Genomic DNA, 27,286 nt, shown 5'->3' with positions numbered 1-27,286 from the left:
ATGGATGGATGGATGGATGGATGGTTGGATGGGTGGTTGGATGGATGGATGGATGGATGGATGGATGGATGGATGGATGGATGGATGGACGGACACATGGACAGATGGACGGACAGATGGACAGATGGACGGACAGATGGATGGACGGGTGGATGGATAGATAGATGGATGGATGGATGAATAAATGGGTGGGTGATTGAATGGATGGATGGATGGGTGGATAAATGGTGAGCTGAGATAGTTAGGGAAGAGTTTATGGTGTTCATTTCCACGCACAGAACTTAACACACAGGCCAAGCTTAAAAATGTTTGAATAAAAGACATGGAAGAGGAGACTGGTAGGAAGTGGAAAGGCAGAAAGGAGGAGAAAAAACATTGCAAAATGGAGGGAAATCTTGACAAAAGTAAGAAATGAGCACAATGTGGAGCAGAACAGAGTCTGAAGGGAAGAAGATGGATACAATAACTATCACTATAAAAATGACCGTTTACAGAGCTCTAACCATGTGCTAAGTACTTTTCATGCACTATCTCCAGCATTCTTCACATACGTATACACATGCACACACACACATACACACACACACACACAATCCTACGAGTATTGCTAACAACTCAATATGGTATATTAATGGAAGGAAAGCTCAAAGAAGTTAATCACCTTTCTCGAAGTCACCCAGCTAGTAGATGATGAGGACAAGACCAGAATCCAGGCTCTCGACTTCTTACCACTGCACTGACCTAACTAGATAAACAGAGAATAGATATGGAACATCTTGACTTCAATAATGTGGAATTTCTCCAGGTCCCCAGATCACCAGGCAATGTTTCTAAGGACCATAGAAATCATATCTTTTTCCTGCTTCCCAAAACTTTTAAGTTACTCCATGCAGGATATGTATTATGCAGAGTAATTGATTCAGCTGAAGAGACCTAATAGCCAATGTACCTGCAAAATGTTGATTTCTGATATGGAAGATCAGACTTTTCCAAGCTTCAGTAACAACTCTTTATTGTGGGGCATGATCCCTATGCTCACAAGCTACAAACTGATCTGATAATGACTTCAACCTCCTCTTTGCTGGCTCCTCCTCTTCTTACTAATCTCTAAATGCTGGAGTTCTCCAGCATTCCTTCTCTATCAACACTCTTTTCTAGGTTATCTTTTGTAGTCTCACAGTGTTAAATATCTTCCATGTGCTGATGACTTCCAAATGTCTTTCTCCTGCCTGACCTCTCTCTCCTGGGCTCGTCTCGTATATGCTCCTGCCTACTAGGCACCTTCTGTCACAGGGTTCATAGATGCTGCAAACTTCAGTATATAAAACAAAGCTGTTGGTTGTTCCCTACTCCCCACGTCTGACTACCCCTCAGTGTTTGTTGTCCCAGCCGGGATGTCAGTGTTCAACCCATTGCTCAAACCCTGCACCTGGAAGCCATCATTGGTTAATTTCTTTCCCTCTCACTCTATGTCCATTCCACCAGCAAACCCTATGAGCTCCACATCCTCAATCTGTCCCTTTGTCTCCATCAGCACAGCTACCTTTCTCTTGGACCTTTAACTTCTTCTTTTTTTTTTTTTTTTTTTTTTTTTTTGAGACAGAGTCTCGCTCTTTCACCCAGGCCGGACTGCAGTGGCGCTATCTCGGCTCACTGCAAGCTCCGCCTCCCGGGTTCACACCATTCTCCTGCCTCAGCCTCCTGAGTAGCTGGGACTACAGGCGCCCACCACCGCACCCGGCTAATTTTTTTTGTATTTTTAGTAGAGACGGGGTTTCACCGTATTAGCCAAGAATGGTCTCCATCTCCTGACCTCGTGATCCGCCCGCCTCGGCCTCCGAAAGTGCTGGGATTACAGGTGTGAGCCACCAAGCCTGGCCTGGACCTTTAACTTCTATTCTTGCCATCCTAAAGTCTATTCTCCACATAGCAGCCAGAGTGATGCTTCTGAAATGTAAATTACATTATGTCATCCCTTTGATTAAAGCCCCCTGCAATGGGCTCCCATTGCACTGAGAATAAAGTGACCAGAAGTCTTCAAGGATGGTCTACATGGCTCTCCATGGTGTGGCCCCCAATTTCTTCCCTTTCCTTCCTTCTATCTCCCCTTCCCCCTCCCACCTTTTCTCTACCTCTTCTCTCCACACTTCACTATGCTTCAGCTCAGTAATCTATACCAAGTTTGGCCAGGCACAGTGGTTCACGCCTGTAATCCTAGCACTTTGGGAGGCCACTTGAGGCCAGGAATTCAAGACCAGCCTGAGCAACATAGTGAGACCTCATCTCTACAAAAAATATTTAAAAATTAGCTGGATGTGATAGCATGTGCCTGTAGTCCTACGTACTTGAGAGGGGATGCAGAAGGATCTCTTGAGCCCAGAAGTTCTAGGCTACAGTGAGCTATGATCATGCCACTGTACCCCAGCCGGGTGACATGGGAAAATTCTGTATCTAAATGAAACAAACAAACAAAACACACCAAGCTTGTTATTCCTCAGTACCTTTGCACTGTCTGTCTCTTCAACACAGAACACTCAACTCATTTCCTTCTTTGGATGGATGGATGGATGGATGGATGGATGGATGGATGGATGGATGGATGGATACATGGATGGATGGATGCATGGATGCATGGATGGATGGATGCATGGATGGATGGATGGAAAGGTGTGTGGGTGGGTAGGTACATGGATGAATGGATGGATGGATGGCTGGATGGATGGATGCATGGATGGAAAGGTGGGTGGGTGGGTAGGTGGATGGATGGATGGATGGATGGATGGATGGATGGATGGATGGATGGATAGATGGATGGATGCATGGATGGAAAGGTGGGTGGGTGGGTAGGTGGATGTATAAATGGGTAATGGAATATGCTCTGCACTTGGAATTGCTCCAAGCTAATCAGATATATGAGAAAATTATAATGCATCAAGATGCCAGTCTTTCAGCATTCCAAATAACAGGATGATCTAGCACAAGTTAAAATACTCAACATTAGTTTAAGGAATGATACTGATTGATGAGTGAAAGGTGAGAATTTTTGGAAGCCTGCAAGAAGGACTGATATTTTTTGGTCCCCAAATGACACCTTCTTTGCCCGCATAAAATGTTATTCCTGGCAGGAAGTACCAGTCACTCCTCACCGCTTGAATGAAAATAAGAATGAAATGAATGAAGGAAGGAATGGAAACAAGAGACAAACAGGAAACCATGTTTATTTTTTACCATAAGTCAGCCAAACTCCCACACACCTATGCTGTGCATTTCCTCTGTTGGGTGTTAGAAAGTGCAGGAAGAAAATGACCCTTTCCTCCTTCCTTTCTCCAATAAGCTATCTGGCAGTCACCCTCTGGGTACATAGCGTGTGAAAGATTGCAGTGGAGCAAAGCTTAGAGGCAGGAAAAATGCTCCATTTCCCATTTATCCAGGATTTCTCAAGAGAGTCATTTAGAAACTCTCCTTAACAGGGAACCATGTAGATATTTAGCAGTGATAAGGCTAATAGGGACAAGGTAACATTTGATTTAAAACTCTCACATGCCTGGCTGGGAGCGGTGGCTCACACCTGTAATCCCAGCACTTTGGTAGGCCGAGATGGGCGGATCACGAGGTCAGGAGATCGAGACCATCCTGGCTAACATGGTGAAATCCCGACTGTAATAAAAATACAGAAAATTAGCCAGGCATGGTGGCGGGCGCCTGTAGTCCCAGCTACTTGGGAGGCTGAGGCAGGAGAATGGCGCGAACCCGGGAGGCGGAGCTTGCAGTGAGCGGAGATCACGCCAGTGCACTACAGCCTGGGCGACAGAGTGAGACTCCGTCTCAAAACAAAACAAAACAAAAACCCTCACATGCCTTACTTGGCCACAAGGTAGATCAGGTTGCTGTAGAAAATTGTTCTGTGATGAAATGACGTGGAAGAAAACAACAGGACCCCTAACGCCATGGGATGTGTGCATGTTTCTAAACCTTGCACTCCAGGGCTGGTAAAGTTTACCTCCAATCGATTTATTTTACTCAGCGAGTTTTCTTTATCCAACAGAGGCTCTTCTAAAGAGAAGTTGGAATGTGAATACCTGTTCTAATTTAGACTGCTCTTTTAACTTCATTTAAATTACTATTATCATGCCCAGTCTTCCATAATGATGCACCTTGGTAGGCTGAAATGTCTCTGAGGTGCAGGCCTTTAATGAAGATCTTAGTCCAAGAGATATAATTTGACCAGTCTGCCATGAAGTGCTCACCGACTCAGCTGGGCTTTGTCCCCGCTTGCACTGACCTCCCTGACCCCTAAGGATGCACTCTGCTTGGCTCTCTTCCATTTTCCATGGTACAGGTACCCGACTGTCTCTTTCTGCTTAGCTCCACCTGCCCATTCTTTGTATAACAATAGCATCACAGTCAAACACAAACAAGAATATTGGCAAAATATCCTTATCCATATCCACATGGGCAAGAAAGTCATTCAAATGTCATTCAGTTGAGAATAAAGTTGCTTTAAAATGTACTTGTTGGCCGGGCACAGGGGCTCATGCCTGTAATCCCAGCACTTTGGGAGGCCAAGACGAGTGGATCACCTGAGGTCAGGAGGTCGAGACCAGCCTGGCCAACATGGTGAAACCCCATCTCTATTAAAAATACAAAAATTAGCTGGGAATGGTGGTGCATGCCTGTAATTCCAGCTACTTGGGAGGCTGAGGCACAAGAATCGCTTGAACCCAGGAGGTGGAAGTTGCAATGAGCCGAGATTGTGCCACTGCACTCCAGCCTGGGCAACAGAGCAAGGCTGTCTCAAAAAAAAACAATGAAAAAAATAAAAAATAAAAATAAAATGTAGTTGTCTTAAGTTTTTACACATGCTGAAGAATTTGGAGCTTCATTCTGACCTTTTTCCATATACAAAGGAGCCTGAAAATTCTCCTAGACGTTTCATAAGAGTTTGCAGTGTAGCAAGGATCTTGACTTGAACGGAAGCTGTGTTTCCCTGAGGTGTCAGGTATGTGAAGGTATCACTGGGGTCCAGTAAGCACATGAGATTGATCAAATAAAAGGTCTCAATCATTGGGAAATAAGAGGCCATTCTTGGCATAGCATGGGAGTCTGTCACTCAGATCAACTCTTCAAGAATTTATGCCTGGGTCCTAGGAAGAAAGGAGTCGCAAGTGAAATGATGGGAATTCTATGACATGGTGAGGCCATGACAGCACTGGTCCAGAACCGAGGCCTGGTAACACACAATGGGAAGAGACAGGGGACCCTCTTAGGTAGAAAACATGAGCAACTTTGTGCCTCAGAGGTATGAGCAAATTAGCAGTGCCAATTTGTGTGCTTTGACTCTCTCAACCCAGACCCCATTTCTTTTAGAACACCTCCCCACCCCCATTCCTTATCTAGTCTTCAGAGATAATTGACAATCCATATCTATGGAGGATCCACCACCCCTTTCTTACCTTTCCAGGAAGGATCCTTGAAGCACTTGAGTAGAAAGAGCACACATATTCAATGAGCCCTGCTCTGGAAACAGAGGGCCTCTAGCATGGGACTCCAGACCCAGAAAGCCAGGAAGATAGTGCCAGGTTTGGGAAGAGGGATGGAGAATCCTGAGTTCCAGTCCTAGCTTTGCCACTGACAGATGGACAACTTAGGCAGGAAATCGCTTCTCCTCTCTGGGGCTTCTGTTATTTCATATGGCTGCTTGCCATGAATCTCCTCCAGGGGCCTCTCTGGGTCTGGAATTCACTCTTTTGAAAGGTAGTCTGGGATCTCCAGGCTCTGGAAATACCTGCATGGCTGGGGAGCGACTGCACGGGAAGGTACAGGATTTCCCGAGTTCACAGTTGCAGGCTCACTATGCCATGCAGGCTCACCTGCCACAGAAGTTGGAAAAAAGTGTCAAACATGCATCATCGTATATTCCCACATCACCCGGCTCATTTGCCTCCAATCCGGATCCAATCTCCTGTCTTACTGCTCTGGGCTCCACTTTAAGGTGGAGAGTTTCGCATCTGGAAAGTGAACAGCCAGAGCCTGCAGGGAAGTTCATTATTCTTTTCAATTTGTTAAAATCATACCACCCCTATCTCCCTCCCTCCGGGGCTGGCCAGTCTTTCTCACCTTCCCTCCTGAAACTGCAAACAACATATATCCAGAAGCGAAGTGATAGATTAGTGCAATGAACTGAATGTTTGTGTCCTCCCCAAATTCACGTTGAAACTCTAATCCCCAGTAGGATGGTTTTTGGAAGTGAGGCCTTTGGGAAGCAATCAGGTCATAAGGAGTGCTCATGAACAGGATTAGTGCCCTTATAAAAAGAGACTCCAGAGAGCTCTCTACCCTCTTCCTGCCACATGAAAATACAATGAGAAGCTGATCATCTGTAACCCGGGAGAGGCCCTTACCAGAACCCAACCACGCTGACACACTGATCTCTGACTTCCAGCCTCCAGAACTATGAGAAACAAATTTCTGTTGTTTATAAGACACTCAGTCTACGGTACTTTGTTACAGTACCCTTGGCAGACTAAAACAATCAATGTGTTATGATTCCTGAATAAGAAATAGAGCAGTTTAATTTGGAGCGAAGGGAAGTCAATGTGGAATCATTTTTGTAATAGGGAAGAATGAGCAGAGGACAGATCCTTCCTTATTTAACCACCTCCCATTCTTACCACTATGCTGTCCAGAGATGAAAATAGACAGTTAAATATTTGGTTAGTCAAGGAGATGTTCACCCAGGAACAAAATCTCTTGTGTGTCATTTGCCTTAGTCCCCTAGATACTGACCTCCAGTCTCAAACCAAAGGAAATGAGGAACGGGAAAACAATGATAAGACAGGACTTGAACCTTAACTGCTGCTTCCTCAGGCCAGACGGATCTGTCCTTAAACGCACTGTCCTACTGCTTGCTAGGTCACTGCTGTTATGTGCTTGCTGGCATTTGGGTTTGGTCTGGTATTGATTTAAGGGAAGGAAATAAGTCACAAATCCTTATGGGCAAAGATAATTGCAATGGGACTCGTTTTTCCTAACCAAAGTCTTTTCTTCATTGCCACTGGATTCAAAAGGACTCCATCTCCACATTCTCCACCATGGCTGTCTCCCCAGAGTGGGCATTCCAGTCCCTGCCCTCTGGCCTTTAATGTGGCCATCAGCTAATCTTCGAAGTCCTCCTCTTCCACCCTTCCCTACACAGTTCCTGAGGCTTAAAAGAAATTTTCCTTTAAAGCAACAACTCTATTGTCCAGATACAGGGCTTTGTACTTGCCTATTTGAAGTCTAATCTTTTCATTCATACTTTGATGAATAAAGTGGTCTATTATTTTTAAATGTATAGAGAACTGGCCTAAAGGTAAAGCCAACTCACAAGTTCTATTTGTAGATAATGGTAGTTGGTGAAGAACGTATCTATTCTCTCACAATGTTCCTTCCAGGCTGTAGGAAAAGCAAGTCTCAAACCAAATTTTTCCTATGGCATGGACATTTATTCAATAAATAATTATCGGCAAACAGGCTCAACACAGTTCACGCAATCGTTTCAGTAGACTCAAATGAACTCCCAGCTCTCTTTTGGGAACTATAAACATCCCATTTGTAGGACAAATTTTGTCAAGACAGACACAAAAACGTACCAGAAGCAGGATTCAGTTACTCTCAGTTATTCTCGCAAGACTAGAAATGCTCCCAAGTCAGAGAATGAAGCCAAGGTCAGTGACCCAGCCTCAGATGCCTGGTCGAAGGGTACGTGTTACAATCTTGTAAGATGTTCGTGCCCTGGTCATGGAAGGTAGTGGGTATCTCTAAAATATTTTAGCCAACACACAAAACCTGAATACTTTGATTTCTCCAATGAGAATGCATCTCTAATAATCGTTGTGCTAATTAACAAGCTATCATCTTCACCAATAAAAGTATTTCTAATATCACTGAAAGGAGTTAGCCAGCTTGCTTTAGGCAGACAGTAAGTGAAGGGTTCCCGGAGAAACTCCGACCTGTGTTTTGTGCAGATAAGGGAACTTGCACAGGGGGCTTGCCCTGCGCAACATGCCCGCAGTGGACTAAGGGCCTGCATGTGCACTGAGGGAATGGGGCGGAGCCACAAGGAATTTCCACCTTACACAAATAGCGAACCCAGCCCCATCAGCATGTATGTAAAAGCCCTTGTATTCAACTGTGAAGAGGACAACCGGGAACCTGCTTTCAGGACTTTTCTCTTTGCTGAGAGCTTTCCTTTTGCTTAATAAGTTCTACTTCACTCACTCTTCGAGTATTCGCATGACTAATTTTTCCTGGTTGTGAGAGAAGAACCCGGACCTAGCTGAGCTAAGGAAAAAAAGATCCTGCATCATCACTATGCTATCTAGCAGAGCCTCGGATGTTGACCAAAATCTGGATAACAGAGCACTGATAGTAATCGTGTTGGGTATGGTACCTCTGACGTAGCTAACTAGATATCCACACTCCCATCTCCATCTACCACCCTTTCCAATGTGAATTCTCATTTTGTAAATGTTAAAGCTTAAACTAACTGCCCATGCATAATTTTGCATAGTCTATGTTAAAATACTTTAAAGGAGAACGTTGCAATGACTCCTTGTAACTCAGCTTCTAAATCACAGCCCAAATCAAGTCAATCCTAACTCCTTGAGTATTCTGCCTTACATATTATTTCATGTGCAATGCTGGATGCTTCCTATATCAAGTGTGTGCAGATGAAGAAAATACATGATGAATTTATAATGTTGTGGAGGCAAAGACATGTAAACGTATTATTTGAGGAGGCAGAAAACATGGAGGGATAAAAAAGCAGCTAGTCCCAAGATGTCAAATGGAAACATTGGCATTGTGCTGTGCACATTTTTTAAAAATCTTATTCCAGTGACATCCTTGATATTAGAGGGCTATGGCTAGTTACAGGGACTGGTTAGGTTAAAGTATTAACCAACTGGATGAAAAGTATGTATGTAAATTTTACTTCACATTTCAAAAAGTAAAATAATATGAAGAAAGGACATATTTAAGGGGAAAGATGAAGTGTTCTGTTTTATATGTTTTATTCATACTTCGGTGAATAAAGTGGTCTATTGTTTTTACATGTATAGAGAATTGGCCTAAAGGTTATGCCCAGCTCACAAGTTCTATTTGTAGATAATGGTAGCTGGTGAAGAATGTATCTATTCTCTCACAACATTCCTTCCAGGCTGTAGGAAGGAACTATATGTGTTTTCTATGGAATATGGAAATTGTTAGAGTCCAATGGATAGTTGGATATGTAGAAGGAGACATTTTTTTCTGATTGGGTAAACATATGTTTTAATGCCAAAGAGAAGCAGTGTGTAAAAAGATGGAGAATGTAGGGGAATTTGAAGGTCATGCACAGAGATTCCAGAGGACACAGGGTAAGGCTGAGTGGGAGAGAAAGAGGAAGAACCAAGTGAGAGGAACAGTATGTGTAAGAAGGTAGCAGAGCATCTGCAGCCACATGGCAGAGACCAAGGTTGATGGTAAAGTGAGACATGGTGTGATGACCTCGTCTCAAGGTCTCAAACAGAGCTAGGAGGTAAAGCAACTTCATGGCAATGAAGGGGTGAGGTTGCACACTCAATAGTGGCCTAGTGTACAGGCACAGCAGTTTATCCAAAAGTCCTATTTATACAGGCCCTGTCCTTGATCTGGGCACGGGAGCTCCATCAGGATAAGATGTGATCTCTTTCTCAATCATGAGTTCTCTGCCACAATTACCTTGCTGGCCCAATTACCTGGTTTCTACCTGACCCAGGTAGGAACACTGCTTCTTTGAACGATTGGGTTTTCTAATCCTAAAAACTACACTTGTATACTCAGTGTCATTATAAATATGCACCCACACCTGGGATGTTCCTCCGTCTATCCTAATGGATGACTACATCCAAGGAAATATCCAGAAGTTTAAGAGCACCCAAGAAAGCAAACTTACACACAGGTATACCTTCTCTTTAAGTGGCACCTACTTATGGTTTTATCTGATAAATGAAATCACTGCATAGTCATTTGTGAAAAATGTGGAAAATATAAAAAAAGCACAAAGGATAGAATTAAAATCGCCCATTATCTGTACTCCTCTATCAGAAGTAACTACCATATTACCATTTAAAACCTATTTCCAGAATTTTTCCTTCACACAGATAACTTATATATTTTATTAAAATGGATCTATTTGCATAATCATATACTCTGATTGTTTTTCTATGTTAGGAAATATTCTTCTACTAAAATAATGTCAATGGCTGCATGGTACAGATTAATTCTCCAAGTTTTCATTTTTATGAAACAAATTGTGCTTATTACGCCTATAAATAAGTTTTCGCAGAAATTTATTCTTACTTCCTTAAGATGGGTTCCTAGATATGGAATTGATAAATGAAAGCACATGTGCATTCATAAAGCTTTCAAGACATCACCAAATTACTCTGCAGAAACGCTAACATTCCCCCCCATCAGAGGTATAGGAAAGAACCTTATTCCCTGTTCCCAAACCTTCCAATATTAAAGAAGTTCAGCCATACCAAATACACAAAGTGGCTATTTGCATTACAGAGGAAGCAATAAATACTAAGTAGTCAAGGGCACGGACTTTAGAATCAGATGGTCCTACACTTAGATGTGTAGTTCTATCACTTCTTGTGTGAGAGAATTCCACTGGGTTATTCTAAAATCAAAAGAAAAATGCCTTATTAAGGTATAATCACCATACAATCAATTGAACATATTTAAAGTACACAATTTCAACCATAAGAGAGCTGGCATGGCATACTAACATCAGACTAAACAGACTTTAGGATGAAGTGTACGAGTTGATAAGTTTTGACACATGTACACAACTTATGAAACCGTCACCACAATGAAGATTGCGAACACATTCATCTCCCTCAAAAGTTTCCTTTTGGAATTTCTCCTTCCTGGTCTTCTCCAGTTCCAGCCCCAAGCAAGCACAGATCTTTCTGTCACTATAGATGAGTTTATATTGTCTAGAGTTTTGTATAAGCGCCACAAAATAGTATGTACTCTTTTTCACCTTGCTTCTTTCACTCAACGTAGTTTATTTTGAGATTCATTTATGTTGTCACGTATATCAATAGGACACTGGTGACATCAGGGTAGAATTGAGACTGGGAAGGTCAAGTGACTCAATGAACAGCATGTGATCAGGGCCTGGATGTAATATCAGGAGAACTGCAGAAATGAGTGACAGCTCAGCGTACAGTGGTGAGGGGTGGTGGGGACGGGGTAGAGGGCAACACATTCGCAAGCAAAAGACAGGGCTGAAAATCAAGCCTCAGAGCAGGATCTCTTAGGGTGCACGGAATCACGTGAGCTCAGATCCACCCTACATCACCACAAAAAGCAAATCAGAGCAAGTCCCTGGCATCTGTAAGAGTCTTTGCTTGCCAAAGGGGTGATCAATCTAATTCTAATTAGAGAATTAGAATTAGAACTATCTATGGACTTGCCAGGAAAGGCCCTTAACGCTCTGATATCCATTCATTTCTTTTCAAAAATGGAATTCTTTGTAACTGACTGAGTTGAAATCACTGGAGTTATTTGTAGTAACAAGCCCATACACGTCTGGGAATTTTGCTTTATTCTATTACAGCCTATACAATGCTAATAAACATGGATTTTCTTCCAGCCTCCGAGCTACTTTAGAAAAATTAAAAAGACATATTTCACTGCAAACAGTCCTCTCTGATTGACATGGCAATTCTAAAGCTTTCCCTCGGTCCCCAAAAGTAATTACACCCAGTCAGGGAAAATGAATCTTTGTTTTCTAATTATAGAACAGATGTTTTCCAGAAACAATTACCCCTAAGCCACTAGTAAAAATAATATAACAAATTGATCTTTGATTTGGGAAACAGCTGTGTGATTCTACCAGCAACAAACACTTGTTAGAAGAAAAAAAAAGAGTTGCCATTTATATGAACCAAATGTATTTCACATTTCCTGATTTTCCCGATTTCCTAGAATTCTGAGATTCCAGGAATCAAGAGCAAGAGCCAGTCACTGCTGTTTCTTTGAAAGCAGTGGAAGCCTGGGGGGCACTTTATTTTGGCCAAAGAGGAATTTCATAAGCTCACTCCTGTTGGATCTCAGGACCCTAGGTTCATCTTACCTATTATCTTCCCTGTAAAGGTACTAACGATTTTCTCCAGGGTGGTTCTGACCAGCCATTTACTCAACACTCAACTTCACTGAGCATCTACCATCTCAGGCACAGTGTCACTGGCCTGCTCTAACCCTTTCAGAGGTTCCCCTGTTGCCTGGTAAACTAAGCTAAGCATCAATGCCTCACCTGAGAATTGGAGACCCTCCACAACACAAGTACTCCTAGCACCCTTTCTTTCTTTCTTTCTTTTTTTTTTTTTTTTTGAGACAGAGTCTTACTCTGTTGCCCGGGCTGGAGTGCAGTGGTGCAATCTCAGCTCATGGAAACCTCTGCCTCCTGGGTGCAAGAGATTCTCATGCCTCAGCCTCCCAAGTAGCTGGGATTACAGGGGTGTGCCACCCCGCCCAGCTAATTTTTGTATTTTTGTATTTTTTAGTAGAGATGGGGTTTCACCATGTTGGCCAGGCTGGTCTCGAACTTCTGACCTCAGGTGATCCACCCGCCTCGGCCCCCCAAAGTGCTGGGATTACAGGCATGAGCCACCATGCCCAGCTGTGCTTCTTGCACCCTTTCCTGTTCTTAGCTTCCACTCCCCTGTGCTCTTCTTACCTCTACTACTTCCCACTTTAAGTTGACTTCCAAGCTAGAGATAGTCACATTTTATGCCAGAAATTTCTTTCTTCAATTAACATATCTTAGGACCAATTGTCCTGCAAGAACATATATAATGTTTGGAGAGATATATATAGTTAAAAGCAAAATTATTCTTACAGATATGTAGCCATCAGTTTCCTCATTTTCACCATAATTTTGTCCAATTACAGAATTTTGTGAACCTAAGGTATACCTACCATACTCTGTTTTATTTTTTCTCAACATTAGCTCTAATGCATTCTTCTAAATTACTATTACAGTTATCATAACCACTGCTTGGTCTCCCTCAGGCATTTTAATACGTCTAGCTTTCCAAAGTTGTTGACTTTTTTAGGCACATTTTTTGTATCAGGCTTAGCACCTACACAAAATAAAAGTCTAGATAATATTATTTCACAATATATAAAAGATTTAAAAATTATAATAACTGTAAATATTAAAATGGCAACACAGTAATCACCACAATCAGAATTTTCAATACTCATAAACAACAGATTGGTATTTGGACTAAACAATAGCGACGTGGAATAGTGAGTATTTTGCTTAACCAGGAAAAGATGCATCAACGTTTCACAAAAATTCAAACACATTTTATTATTCACTCAGCCCTCCAGCTTGGAAGTTATACAATAAATTGGCTTTTTTTTATTTGAGAAATGAGAATAATTCCAAATTTGTACAGTAAATGAAACTCCATTAATATACCTATGCATCATATTTTCAAATTCCTCTAACTCAGGTTCACGTAAAATGAAACCACTTTGAAATTTTCGCCTTTAAATGTCCTCCCTCCTTCTCCCAACAATTTAGACCTGTCAGAATCTTACCAGTGTTTAAAGCCTAGATGACACAGAATTAATTTGCTTGTTGCTTAAATCCAGTAACATCTGAACTTCTATTACACTACTGTCTTATGTGAATGTGTCTTTTCTTATCTCTTCCTATTCCTCCTCAGACTAGCTATTCCTTACAGACAACTAAAAAGTGTCATACATTTAGAGCCCTTAAACACTTAGCACACAGCACTTGATTGAGGAGGTGTTGAGGAAGTTTGCTGCCAGGTGTAGACCCAACCGTGGGATTGCTGGATCATAGAACAGTTTTGGTTTTAATTTTTAAATTTTAATTTAACACCATACTGTTTTCCATAATGGCTGTACTAATTTGCATTCCCACCAGCAGTATATAAAGGTTCCTTTTTCTCCACATCCTCACCAACACTTGTCATCTTTTCATGTCTTTGATAATAGCCATTCTGACTAAGGTGATAGCTCACTGTAATTTTGATGTGCATTTCCCTGATAATTAGTGATGTTGATCATTTTTTCATACACCTGTTGGCCATTTGTATGTCTTCTTTTGAGAAATATCTATTCAGGTATTTTGTCCATTTTTTTAATTGGCTTATTTGGTTTTTTTGTTGTTGAGTTGTTTGAGCCTTTATGTTTTTTCTCTGAGATGGGATCTTGCTCTGTCACCCAGGCTAGAGTGCAGTGGCACCATCATAGCTCACTGTAGCCTCCAACTCCTGGGTTCAACTGATTCTTTGACCTCAGCCTCCCAAATAACTGGAACCACAGGTGCATGCCACTTCACTTGGCTAATGTTTAAATTTTTTGTAGAGATAGGGTCTCACTTTGTTCGCTAGTCTCAAACTCCTGGCTTCAAGGGATCATTCCACCTCAGACTGCCAGAGTGCTGGGATTACAAACATGAGCCACCACACACAGCCTTGGATATTAAACCTTCATCAGATACATAGTTTGCAAATATATTCTTCCATTCTGTAGGTTGTCTCTTTGCTCTGTTGATTGTTTTCCTTCCTGTGCAGAAGCTTCTTAGTTTGATGTAATTCCATTTGTATATATTGGCTTTTGTTGCCCATATTTTTGAGGTTTTATCCAAAAAAAAAATCCAAGGGATATGAAATCAGTATATAGAAGAGAGATTTGTACCTCATGTTTATTGCAGCATTATTCACAATAGCCAAGATATGGAATCAACCTAAATTTCCATCAATGGATGAATGGATGTAGAAACTGTGGTATATATACACAATGGAATATTATATACAGCCATAAACAAGAATGAAATCCTGTAATTTGAGACAACATGGATGAACCCAGAAGACAATATGTTAAGTAAAATAAGCCAGGCACAGAAAGACAAATACCTCATGATCTCATTCATGTAGACTCTAAAACGTTGTTCTCATAGAAGTAGAGAATGTAACAGTGATTAACAGATATAGGGAGAGGAGGGGTGATGGAGAGAGATTGGTCAATGGGTACAAAACTTCAGTTACAAAGGAGAAATAAGTTCTGGTGTTCTATTGCATAGTAGGATGACTAGAGTTAACAATAATGCATTGTATATTTCAAAATAGCTAGAAAAGAGAATTTTGAATGTTCTCATCACAAAGAAATGATAACTGTTTAAGGTGATAGATATGTTAATTACCCTGATTCAATCAACACAATGTATACACCTATTGAAACATCACATTCTACCCCATAATTATATACAATTACTATGTGTCAACCATAAATTGAAAAAATAGAAACAAAAGAAAAATATTGCTTTTCGTTGAATCAAATCTTAAATCAGTGTTAATCACTCGTTGTCTCCAAATGATCTAGCCTCAAAACTGTTTTTTTTTTTTTTGGTTCAGTCAGCGATAGTGAAAAATCATATATTTTCTAAGAAATAAGATTTGTCATAGTTTTAGTTTCCTAGGGCTGCCATGCAAAGTGCCAAAACCTGGGTGACTTAGAACAACAGAAGTCTATTATCTCAAAGGTCTAATAGCCAGCATCTATAAGGAACTTAAACAAATTTACAAGAAAAAAAAAAAACATTACAAAGTGGGCAAAGGATATGAACAGACATATCTCAAAAGAAGACACGCATGTTGCCAAGGAGCATATGAAGAAAGGCTTAATATCACTGATCATTAGAGAAACGCAAATCAAAACCACAAGGAGATAGCATCTCACACCAGTCAGAATGGCTATGATTAAAACGTCAAAAAATAACAAATGCTGGCAAGGTTGCAGCAAAAAAGAACACTTACACATTGTTGGTGGGAGTGTAAATTAGTTAAACCGTTGTGGAAAGCAGTATGGTGATTCCTCAAAGAGCTAAACGCAGAACTACCATTCGACCCAGCAATCCCATTACAAGGTATATACACAGAGGAATATAAATCATTCTGGCATAAAGACACATGCACGTGAATGTTCACTGCAGCGTTATTCACAATAACAAAGACACGGAATCAACCTCAATGCCCATCAATGACAGACTGGATAAAGAAAATGTGGTACACAAACACCATGGAATACTATGCAGCCATAAAAAAGAATGAGATCATGGCTTTTGCAGGAACATGGATGGAGCTGGAGGTTATTATCCTTATCAGACTCACGCAGGAACAGAAAACCAAATACCACACATTCTCATTTATCAGTGGGAGCTAAACGATAAGAACTTATGAACACAAAGAAGGGAACAACAGACACTGGGGTCTACTTGAGGGGGGACGGTGGGAGGAGAGAGGAGCAGAAAAGATAACTATTGAGTACTGGGCTTGAGGGGGGAGGATGGGAGGAGGGAGAGGAGCAGAAAAGATAACTATTGGGTATTGGGCTTAATACCTGGATGATGAAATAATCTGGACAACAAATTTCCATGACAAGAGTTTACCTTTGTAACAAACCTTCGAATGTATCTCCAAACCTAAAACAAAAGTTAAAAAAAATTTAAAACACTTTTTCAAAAAAGTAAAGGCAAAAAGAACTGTATTGTCTCCCAGTTCTGGAGGCCAGAAGTCTGAGATCAAGGTGTCAGCAGGCTTGGTGCCTTCTGAGGCTGTGAGGGAGGAAGTGTTCCCTGCCTCTCCCCTCGCTTCTGGCAGCTTGCTGGCAGTCTTGGGTGCACATCGGCTTCTACTGCGTTACCCCTATCCTGCCTTTACCTTCACACGGTGCTCTCCCTGTGTGCCTGAGTGTCCGTGTCCAAATTTCTCCCCCGCTTTTTCTGAGACAGGATCTCACTCTGTTGCCCAGGCTGGAGTGCAGTGGCACAAGCACAACTCATTGCATCCCCCACCTCCCAGTCTCAAGCAATCCACCTGCCTCTGCCTCCCAAGTAGCTGGAACTACAGGTGCCTGCCACAACGCTCAGCTAATTTTTTAATTTTTTTGTAGAGATGGGATTTCACTATGTTGCCCACGCTGGTCTCAAACTCCTGGTTTCAAACTTCTGGTCTCAAACTCCTGGCCTCAACCTATCTTTCCACCTCAAGTGATCCTTCCGCCTTGGCCTCCCAGAGTGCTGGGATTTACAGATGGGAGCCACCACACCCAGCCTTTCTCTTTTTCATTAGGACACCTGTCATATTGGATTAGGGACCCACTCTACTCCAGTATGACATCATCTTAACTAATTACATCTGCAACAACCACCCTGTTTCTAAATAAGGTCACATTCTGAGATGATGGGAGCTAGGACTTCAACAAATGAATTTTTGCAGTGACACAATTAAACCCATAAGAGGCACCCTTCTATAAGAGAGCCAAAGGAAAAACCTGGAATCACTTTCTGGGATGAAAGAAAGGGACTGTGAGCTGGCTTTCAATGAGCACTGAATGCCAATTAAGAGACAATTCCAGGTTCTCCCAGACAAGTCATTGAGCCTCTTGGGGTTTTCTGAATGTAACAGAACCTGCCCTATCATCTTCTAACAATTGTTTGGAGTAATATGTGGATTTCACAATGTGAGTGATGCTCAGGAGTAAATTATAACACTCCCTGAGAGAGAAACTATCTCATGAAGGTACTTCCCTATGCTCGATGCCCAACCAGGGTACTTAGTTCGACATATTAGTTGAATACATGAATGAATAAACCAACTACCAAGAAACGTGCTGACAACTGATCCAGATGTGAATACTCCAAATAAGTAATACATTGTAGCCAGAAAAGTCATCAGTTGCATCCCTGTGATATTTTGAGAAGAGAGGAGAAGGAAAGCATGATGTTTATACAACCCACCACCCCTGCCATCACATAACAAACACAGAGCCCCAGGCAAAAGGAAAAGAAACAGTTACTCCATCTGTCTGAACTTTCCTTAAACATTACGTTTTATAATGCTTCTCAATGACTTAGACAGCAGATTTCACCATCTTTCATACTTTAAACTATCTTAGGGTTTTTGTTAGTCACAAGTATATTTCATGAAGCAGCCATTTGAAAATGTGTGTTTCTCATGTTATCTTTTTCTTTTAAACACTTGTGAAGATTAATTACCATACATGTGGTCCAACAGCCTCCTTTCTTCACTTAGTATCATTTCTTGAAATTATTTTCTTATCCACACATATAGGGCTACCTTTTCATTTTCAGTAGTTGTGTAGCATTTCAGTGAATGAATGTACCACAATTCATTTAACAGATGTCCTATCAGTGAATATTTATGTTAGTTCCCAATATAATCAATATCCTCAAATATTTTTCCTTGCAGTCTTGTCAAATAATTTCTGCAGTTATAACTGAGAACTGTTATTTATTTATTTATTTTGAGACAGAGTTTCATTCTTGTTGCCCAGGCTGGAGTGCAATGGCGCGGTCTCGGCTCACTGCAACCTCTGCCTCCCAAGTTCAAGCGATTCTCCTGCCTCAGCCTCCCAAGTAGGTGGGATTAAAGGCACTTGCCACCCTGCCCATATAATTTTTTTGTATTTTTAGTAGAGATGGGGTTTCACCATATTGGCCAGGCTGGTCTCGAACTCCTGACCTCAGGAGATCCGCCCACCTTGGCCTCCCCAAGTGCTGAGATTACAGGCATGAGCCACCTTGCCCGGCCAAGAAGTGTAATTTAATGTAAACTGGGAGTGAATTGTTTGGCCAAATTTTATTACTAGATTCCCATTCATTCTTTCCACAAATATTTAGTGACCATGGAATACGGGCTATGTATTGTTCTACAGTGTTGAATGTGGTAGGCACTGATTCTGCCTTCATGAGCAGATATCTGAGTAGGGAAGACAAAAAAATAGAACAGTAAATGTATAAATAAGCAAGATAATTTTCCAGAACAGTAGTGCTTTTGAGTAAATAAATGGGGCAGTTTGATAAAGATCAGCTAGTAGGTAGGAGGAGGAGGACTGTATCGATCAGGGTTTAACCAGGAAAGCAGAACCAGTAGGAGATGTATATTAAGAGATTTATTGCATGAAATTGACTTACTCAGTTGTGGGACCTGCCTAGGTAACTTCAAAATCCACAGGGCAGGCTGGCACTTTAGGAATGGATTGAAGCTGCTGTTCACAGGTGGAATTTCCTCTTCTTCAGGGAAGCCTTGGTTCTGCTTTTAAGTCCCTTCAACTGATCGAAAAAGGCCCACTGAGATGATCTAGGATAATCATCCTTTTTTCAAGTCAACTGATTATGGACTTCAATCACATCTACAAAAGATCTTCACAGCAAAGCCTAGACTCGTGTTTGTTTGTTTGTTTGTTTGTTTGTTTGAGAACTGGAGACTGTAGTTTAGCCAAGTTGACACATCAAAAAAACCATCACAGTGTTCCAGATGGGATGGTCAAAAAAAAGTGACATTGAACAAAAAGTTGAAGAATGAGAGAAGGCAGGCAGAGGGAGAAACAAGTACACAGGCCCTGAGATAGGAAAGAGCATGACATGCTTAAAGCACTGCAGGGAGGCCAACGTGCCTGGACTATTACAAACTAGGAGGAAAGAAGGGAAAAAATAAGTGGGAGATATCAAGTCATGTGGGCATTTTAAGTCACAAAAACGTGCAGATTTTATTCTAACTAATATAGGAAGACATTATAAGTTTTAACCAGCAGAGCAACATAATAGATGTAAGTTTTAAAAGATAAACATCCTTTTGCTGTGCAGGAAGACCAGTTAGAAGAATGTCCAGGTGAGAGTGGATTGTGGTTTCACTGGGAGGTTGGCAGTAGGGAAGGAGAAAATTAGATAGGTTTGAGAAATACTTGGGGTAAACCAAGGCAGACACCGCTACTTAACTATTGGTATTCATTCTCCCCTTTTTACCTACCCACCACATCCCCATCTTCATATTCAATATTCAAGATAGAATATTCCCTACTGCAATATTCATTATCCCCAGCTATCCGTGCTGCTGGACTCAACAGTGGAGATGTAAATGGAAGTTGCTAGACAGGCTTCCGGAAGAGCTCTTGTTAAGAATGGACTCAACTGGCTTGAGTTTTTATCCTTTTGCCCTCCCCACTTCTTCCTGCCTTAAATAGGAATGCAATTTTGGGTACAGCAATCATTTTGCAACTGTGAAAACAAAAGCAGCACAACTTATGTGCATGCATTTGCATGTATATTTGTGCTGAGACAAGGGTGGTTATGGGCATATGCATTGGCACTGAAAAATGAGATGCTTTATAAATGAACTAATTGCTGGGTCTGGACTTGAGTTATCAGAAGTAAAGATTCCAGAAGTCACTTCTCCTCTCTTGACAAATAGAGCACCCATTTACCTTTTTTCAGGAAGACACAATGAGGCCTTGATGTACAGATGGCTGGTTAAAATACTATGATTCCCTTCATTATGTTCATAACTCCTTTGCTGCATTTGCATCTCTAAAAATCCAGATCAGAATAAACAACCTCCCAGTGTTTTCTCAACTTGTGGCTCGGGAATCTGTTAATAATTTCCAGAATAGACGGTAGAAAAAGAAGCAATGGTTCATTCTAGGTCAGCTTCCACAACAATTGACTGATGTTAGCATCAGAATCTTTCCGCGGATGGTGCCTTTAGAAGAGAGAGAAGTGTGTGGGTGTAACGGCATAATCTCCATTCATTCTGAAAGACACTCAACAGTGATGTCTATAATCTGGTGCTTTTGGATTTTCCTTTTTCTTTTTGGGGGGAGGCCTTGCTGATTCATTTAGTTAGGAAGACACCTCCAGCTTGTTGCTATTTATTATTGTTGTTATTTATTGAAATAAATGTCAAAATGGCCTTGGAAATGACAGGACTGAAGGGTTTATTTGTAGCATCCTTTGTTATTAAAATAGCAACAGTGGCCCTAAAGAATCACTTGCTATACCAGTTTTTTTTTCCTCACAGCTCTGGTTGCCCAATTGCTGTCTTATTTACAAATAATAGAGTAGGCTGCAGGAAGAGCAAAGGCCCGATTTTTTTTAAGTGCAAATTCTAGGGCTAAATCTCACACCAATAAATCAGAAACTTTAGGGATGAAACCTAGGAACCCTATGTGATTCCTATCTGCGTGTGACTCTAATATTATTAGAATAAACTATGTCTCCTTCTCACTACTAAGAATCCTTAATATTATGATTTCTCCTGGAAGCAAAGGAGAACAAGGCATAAAGAATATTCCGAAAGCAAAGTCTGTTGAAATTGGCTAGTTTGTAGCTCCATGTAAAACCCTATAGGGTTGGGGAATATGTGAAAGAGAAAAAACTACCAGACCTGCCCTCATTTGCTGGGAAATGAAGTCTATTTATATGGTAAACTGTTGCAGGAGCAACCCAGGGTAACACGCATTGTGAGAAAGAAAACCAGCCATAATGCTGAAGGTACGAAATCAAAAGAATAATCTGAGTTGGGTGGGAACTGCTTCTTGCAAGAAAATTAGTTTGGTTTTGATATTGGGAAATTGCACATCTCCATAAGAAATATTGATTTGGAGTTAGTAGCATGTTAGAATTAATTCTTTTCATCCCAGAAACAGAAGCATGAATATGAGGGCATATAGCATATGTGTAGCATTTTTGAAGGGGAGGATAAAAAGAATCAGTATTTACTAAACTGTGTTGTGGCTTTCCATTTAAAAAAAGAGGTTAGATTCCTCCTTCATACCACTTACAAAAATGAATTCTAGATGTATTAAATACCTAAAGATAAAGCACAAGACTATAAAAGCATTAGAAAATATTTTTATAATTCTAAAGCTAAGCCTTTCTGGGCAAGACATAAAACGGAGAAGGTAAAAATGAGAAGATTTGACATATTTGGCTACACAAAAATAAAAAAAATCTGCACTACAAAAGATACCACAAAGTTAAAACAAACCAATAATAGGCTGGGAGAAATATTTGCAGCAAATATGATAGATAAAGTAATAATATCTAGACTACAGAGTTATTGCCAATCAATAAGAAATGGGCAAACATCTCAACAGAAAACAAAATGAAGTAAAGAAAACAAATTACCCAAAAAGAAGCAAACCATGAGCAAACATGAAAATATGCTCACCCTTTTTAAACTCTAAAGAGACAAAAATCATTGTAGCAAATATTTTTCTTTTCCTTCAACTTTTACTTTAAGTTCTGGGGTACATGTGCGGGATGTGCAGATTTGTTATATAGATAAACGTGTGCCATAGTGATTTGCTGCAAGATCAACCCATCACCCAGCTATCAAGGACAGCATCCATTAGCTATTCTTCCTGATGTCTAGCAAATATTTAACAAGTACTGATAATATCCCATGTCAGCAATAAGGGATGATAAGGAGCACTTTCGTACACTGCTGATATGTTTGGAAACACCTAAATACAGTCATATGCTACGTAATGATGTTTTGTTCAATGACAGACTGCATATATGAAGGTGATCCCATAAGATTATAATACCTTATTTTTATTGTACTTTTTCAATATTTAGATATGTTTAGAAATACAGATACTTACCATTGTGTTACAATTGCCTACAGCATGCCGTATAGTAACATGCTGTACAGGTTTGTAGCCTAGGAGTAATTTGCTACACCATATAGCCTAGGTGTGTAGGAGGTTATACCATCTAGGTTGGTGTAAGCGCACTCTATAATGTTTACACAATGACAAAATCTCCTAACAACGCATTTTTCAGAACGTGTCTCCTTTGTTAAGCGACACATGACTACATAACTTAAAGCAAGTAGAGGTCATGCAGGCTTTCCATTCTGAACTAGGGTTTATATACAGTTCAACCATTTGGAACCTTATAAGCACCTCTCCTCAACTGTTTACATCACTCTAAATTTTGCTCACCTTTACCAATAGTAATTCAGATACAACCTTATCTTCCATTAAAACATACTAAAATTCCACTAGAAAGTAAGTTCCATGTGAGTGGTGATTTTTTTTTTTTTTTTTTTTTTTTTTTTTTTGACAGAGTCTCACTCTCTCACCCAGGCTGGACTGCAGTAGCATGACAATGGCTCACAGCAGCTTTGACCTCCTGGGCTCAGTATCCTCCCACCTCAGCCTCCTATATAGCTGGGACTACAGGCACTCACCACCATGCCTGGCTAATTTTTGTATTTTTTATAGATACAGGGTTTTGCCATGTTGCCTAAGCTGGTCTCAAACTCCTGGACTCAAGTGATCCACCTGTCTCAAACTGCCAGAGTCCTGAGATTACAGGCATGAGCCACCACGCCCAGCCGAGTGATGATTTTTTAAAAATTGATTCTTATTACCGTATTTCTACTTCCTAGAGCAGCACAAGATACACGGTAGAGGTTTAATAGTTTTTAACAGAACAGAATGAATGAACTCAGCTGTCCAAGCTGTGAAGACCTAGTTCCAGGGATAGAGTTTCTGGCTATGATATGCCTCTGGCTAACGTAGGCAGAAAGGAAATTATTAAAAAGGTAACAGAGAGCTCTAAGTCTGTGAGGAGGAGGAAGAACCTGGATTGGGAATGGCAGGAACCAAGAGAGACTGAGAAGTGGGAAGAGAGACAAGGTCATGCCCCAGGAACGATGTTAGATGCTGCCTCTGGATCCACCAGTTCACACCCAGCTGCCATTGACACACCCTCAGTGCCACCTCTATGCACGGAATCGTTTTTCATCTTCCTGTACCTTTGCACTCCTCTCACTAGGCTTAAAGCATCGTGTGGCTGAGCTTATATCCTCTTCCCCTGTCCTGGCTTCTGTGGAGTGGAGAGAAGGAATATTTGGCTCATCTCCTAATAATAAGCGTATTGGCCTTTGGAGAAAGGAAGGCTACATACAGCCTGCGAATGTCCACCATAATTACACTACAATCATAAATTTTGCCTGTCCTTACATTTATGGGTGTAAAACAACAGGCAGCAGTGTGTAAAATGCTTATACTGTCGTGTTACGTTTTTTAAAAGCATGTTACAAAATTAAATAGATATTTGACAACACCTCTGAATGAAACAGATGCATAAGAAAAAGGATGGGGAAAAAAATGTACCAAATTCCAAACACAGATCGCGCTAAGATTATAGGTTTATGGGTGATACTTACTTTCTTCTCTTTTTCACAGAAATAATGAATTTTTAAATGCATAAATTCTGTTCAATGGCAGGGCCCACTTCTTTCATCTCAGAAATGCCTGTGTAGGAGACAAGGTGGAAGGGAAGCTAGAGTGTGTTGATCTTTGGAAGACTGACAAGACTAAAATTCGCCACTTGCTTTTTTTTTTCCCACAATTAAAGTAATTTAATACATCTTTTTTTTTTTTTTTACAAAGTTTGTTTCCAGAAGAAATTTTGATGTCAGTAAATCTTCACAATTCCTCCTGTACATTTTAACATTCATGGACTTGTAATGATGATGGTAAAGGCTAGTAGCCTAATAGATATATTTAATCTCATAGTACACAATTAAATAACAGGGGTTAAACAGCAAGCACGCTGCCTGGCCTCAGATCAGAGAGGAGAAGAATCAAAATATCTTGTTTCCAAATCCCTCTCTCATCAACCTACCATAACTCAGAGATTTTCAGGGCTGTGGCTGGAGGCAGGGTTTTCCTCCTGACCAGAAAAATGGGAAGACAAATTATAAGAAAGCACAGGAAAAACAAATAAATGAGGAATGAGATTCTTATTAGATGACTTCTTGCAGAGAGAGAAGATCAGCAAGGCAGCGTGCCCTCATAATTCAGGCTGCTGTCAGCTTAGACATTTCTTGTCCTCATCAGCTCTGTGGAAAGGTCCTGGTATTGGGAGTTAAATAAACCTGGGGAGGAAAGCCGTTTGACCTTGGGCAAGTTACTTGACCCCACTGACTCTCAGTTTCCTCATTGGAAAAGGAGGGTAGTTATATCTCTTAGTATTATTTATATTTTTTTTGTTATAAGTATCAGAACTTCACTCAAGCCAACTTTAGCAAAAAATAAATAAATAAAGGGTGATTTATTATAAGGCAGCTGGAGTGTCTCGTGGAACTGAAGAACAACAGGAACCAGGAACAGGAAAGCCCTCAGGAGAGCAGGAAGAATGATTTCTCCTTATTCTTTTCTTCTTCTCTCTCTCTCCAGTGTTTTCATTCCTCTTGGGAGGATCCTACCTTCCCACACCCCCCAGATTGGCTTCTCAGCTACTCATGGCGGGGCAGTGGGTGGTAGAGAGGATACCGGTATAAATTTGGCTGTGAAGGTCATTATTTTAAAATACTTGTTTGGGGACTCATATTGATGACACAAAGCTTCTTCACAATTGTTGCTCATGTCGAGTGAATTACTACAAATCATACAGCTTCTGCAGCCTGTGTTTGCTGGAACAAAAAGCCTGCCTCTACTTCAAGTGCCCAGAAAAGCCACACCATGTTCTTTGTTGCATCCAATTAAACTGCTGGCCTAGAAATGAATTTGCCTGCCTCTTCTGGAAGCTGCTTTGTCCAGCCACAAGCTTGTTTTGTTGGCTTATAAAATTCAACAGCTGGTAAGGAATGGGGGTTGTGGATGGGAAAGCCTATTATTATTTCGTTGGTTTTTTTAAACTTTCACAGCAGTGGGAAAAAATGTTCGTGACAAGTACTACTGTTTTGTGAATTTGTCTATCCCTTTGTTTATGTGCATGATTAGAAAAAGGACGGGGGCAGGGCGTGAGGGTAGGAGGGTTAAGGGGAGAAAGGGAGAAAGAAAGCGTGAGAGATAGAAGAGCCCGAAAAACACAACAGGTATAATTTTAGTCTTACCACTACTGACAAATTCTATCCTCTGAGTTAGGATAAAAATCAATGGAATACAAAAATCTCACTTTTAATAACTGTAAAGAAGAAGGTTATTATGCCATCAAAGGATTAACGGATACAGCTTCCGTCAATAGAGAGGCTGGCATTTTCCAAGCTCACTCCTGGAAGAGATACTCTGATTAGGCCGGCTTGAGCAAGCTGCCCCTTTTTAAGCCAATCATTGGTGACCCGGGGTGAGGTCACATCATACAAAATGGCTTCCAGGGATCCACTATTCTTGATAAGGGCACAAAGACAGGATCATGGGATGCTGGGGCTATACCTCAAAAAATACCCACTACACAATCTCAAGAGGTGATGCAAAGACTAGTGTATGTTAAAATCCAAGCATTGTGTTCAAGATAAAAGCAAAACAAATGTCTATTTCCTTTCCTGAAGCATAAATCTGTTTCCTGGTTGTTCAGATTGAGGTACCCATTCTGGTTACTCTTTGCTCTGCTGATGTCTATGCCAGAGACATGGTAAATTGATAAATGTTTCCAATAATCTGAAGAACCTGTTTCCTGAAGGAGGCGATTAACTGCCACAAGTATCTTTCATTTATCTTTTTGTTGCAAGAAAAATCTCAGTCTTGATAATATACTAGGTCTACATAGAAGCAAAGCACAATCTCACAGATTACTTTGTTAATCCTCACAGTAGTCCTGCAGAAAGACAGATATTATTATCCTCATTTTGCAAACCTGTTCACTGAGCTCAGAGAGGTTAAATAACTTGTTCAAGGTGACCTGGGTTACGGATGCAATTTAAATTAAATCATCTAATCCCTAGCTCAATGTCATCTTCATTGTACAAGGCGACGTCTTTTATTTCAGTAGAATTCAGTGCTTGAAGCAAGGCTTGGAAAGATTGGTTCATTCTATGACTGTCAAGCACAAAGTAGGCTTGAAAAGGCACAGTAAAAATACAGTATTATAATTATTAAAATAAGACTTGAAGGGGTCTGGATAAGGAAAATACAGATTTTTAAATGTTTTCTTCATTATTTTGTATATTTTCTAATTTTTAAAAAATGATCAGGCATTACTTTTTAATTTTCTAACTAAAGGTTTAAAAATTACTTTTAAAACACACAATGCATGAATGTGTTCTTGTAACAATTCTAAAATTTAGAATTATAAAGTACTGTAATCTTAAAGTCCCTTTTCAGTTTCCTTTCCCCCAATCTCATTTATTTCCCCATAAATCACCCATTAAAATCAGAGTGTATGTATATCCTTTTGGACTCCATATGCAAGTACATGCACATATATATTGAGAGCTACCATTTCTATTCAAGTGATACCATATTATCAAATGTATTATTCTGTAACTTGCCTTTTACATTTAAGAATATAACTTGGAGAACTTTCTAGGTCATCATAAATCTCATTTATAAAAGGTGATGTTATGCTTTATCATATGACTTTTCCATAATTTCTTTCATCAGTCCATTGATGATGGAAATTTAAGATATTTAT

The 27,286-nt window shown here is 40.5% G+C and overlaps 1 long non-coding RNA gene across 1 annotated transcript; it reads right to left on the bottom strand.

The window, feature by feature from the left end:
• Nucleotides 1–3,202: 3,202 nt before the first annotated feature.
• LOC134738735 (uncharacterized) lies at nt 3,203–25,898 on the bottom strand. Its single transcript, XR_010124702.1, has 6 exons — nt 25,770–25,898; nt 24,096–24,183; nt 20,341–20,615; nt 19,052–19,189; nt 5,454–5,870; nt 3,203–5,144 (listed from the first exon to the last, which is right to left on the bottom strand). It is a non-coding gene; the product is annotated as an uncharacterized LOC134738735 (long non-coding RNA).
• Between the last annotated feature and the right edge of the window lie 1,388 nt (nt 25,899–27,286).

The sequence above is a fragment of the Pongo pygmaeus genome, chromosome 19 (genome assembly GCF_028885625.2).
Source record: "Pongo pygmaeus isolate AG05252 chromosome 19, NHGRI_mPonPyg2-v2.0_pri, whole genome shotgun sequence".
Classification (NCBI taxonomy): Eukaryota; Metazoa; Chordata; class Mammalia; order Primates; family Hominidae; genus Pongo; species Pongo pygmaeus.
This window is presented reverse-complemented; position numbering and strand designations above follow the sequence as displayed.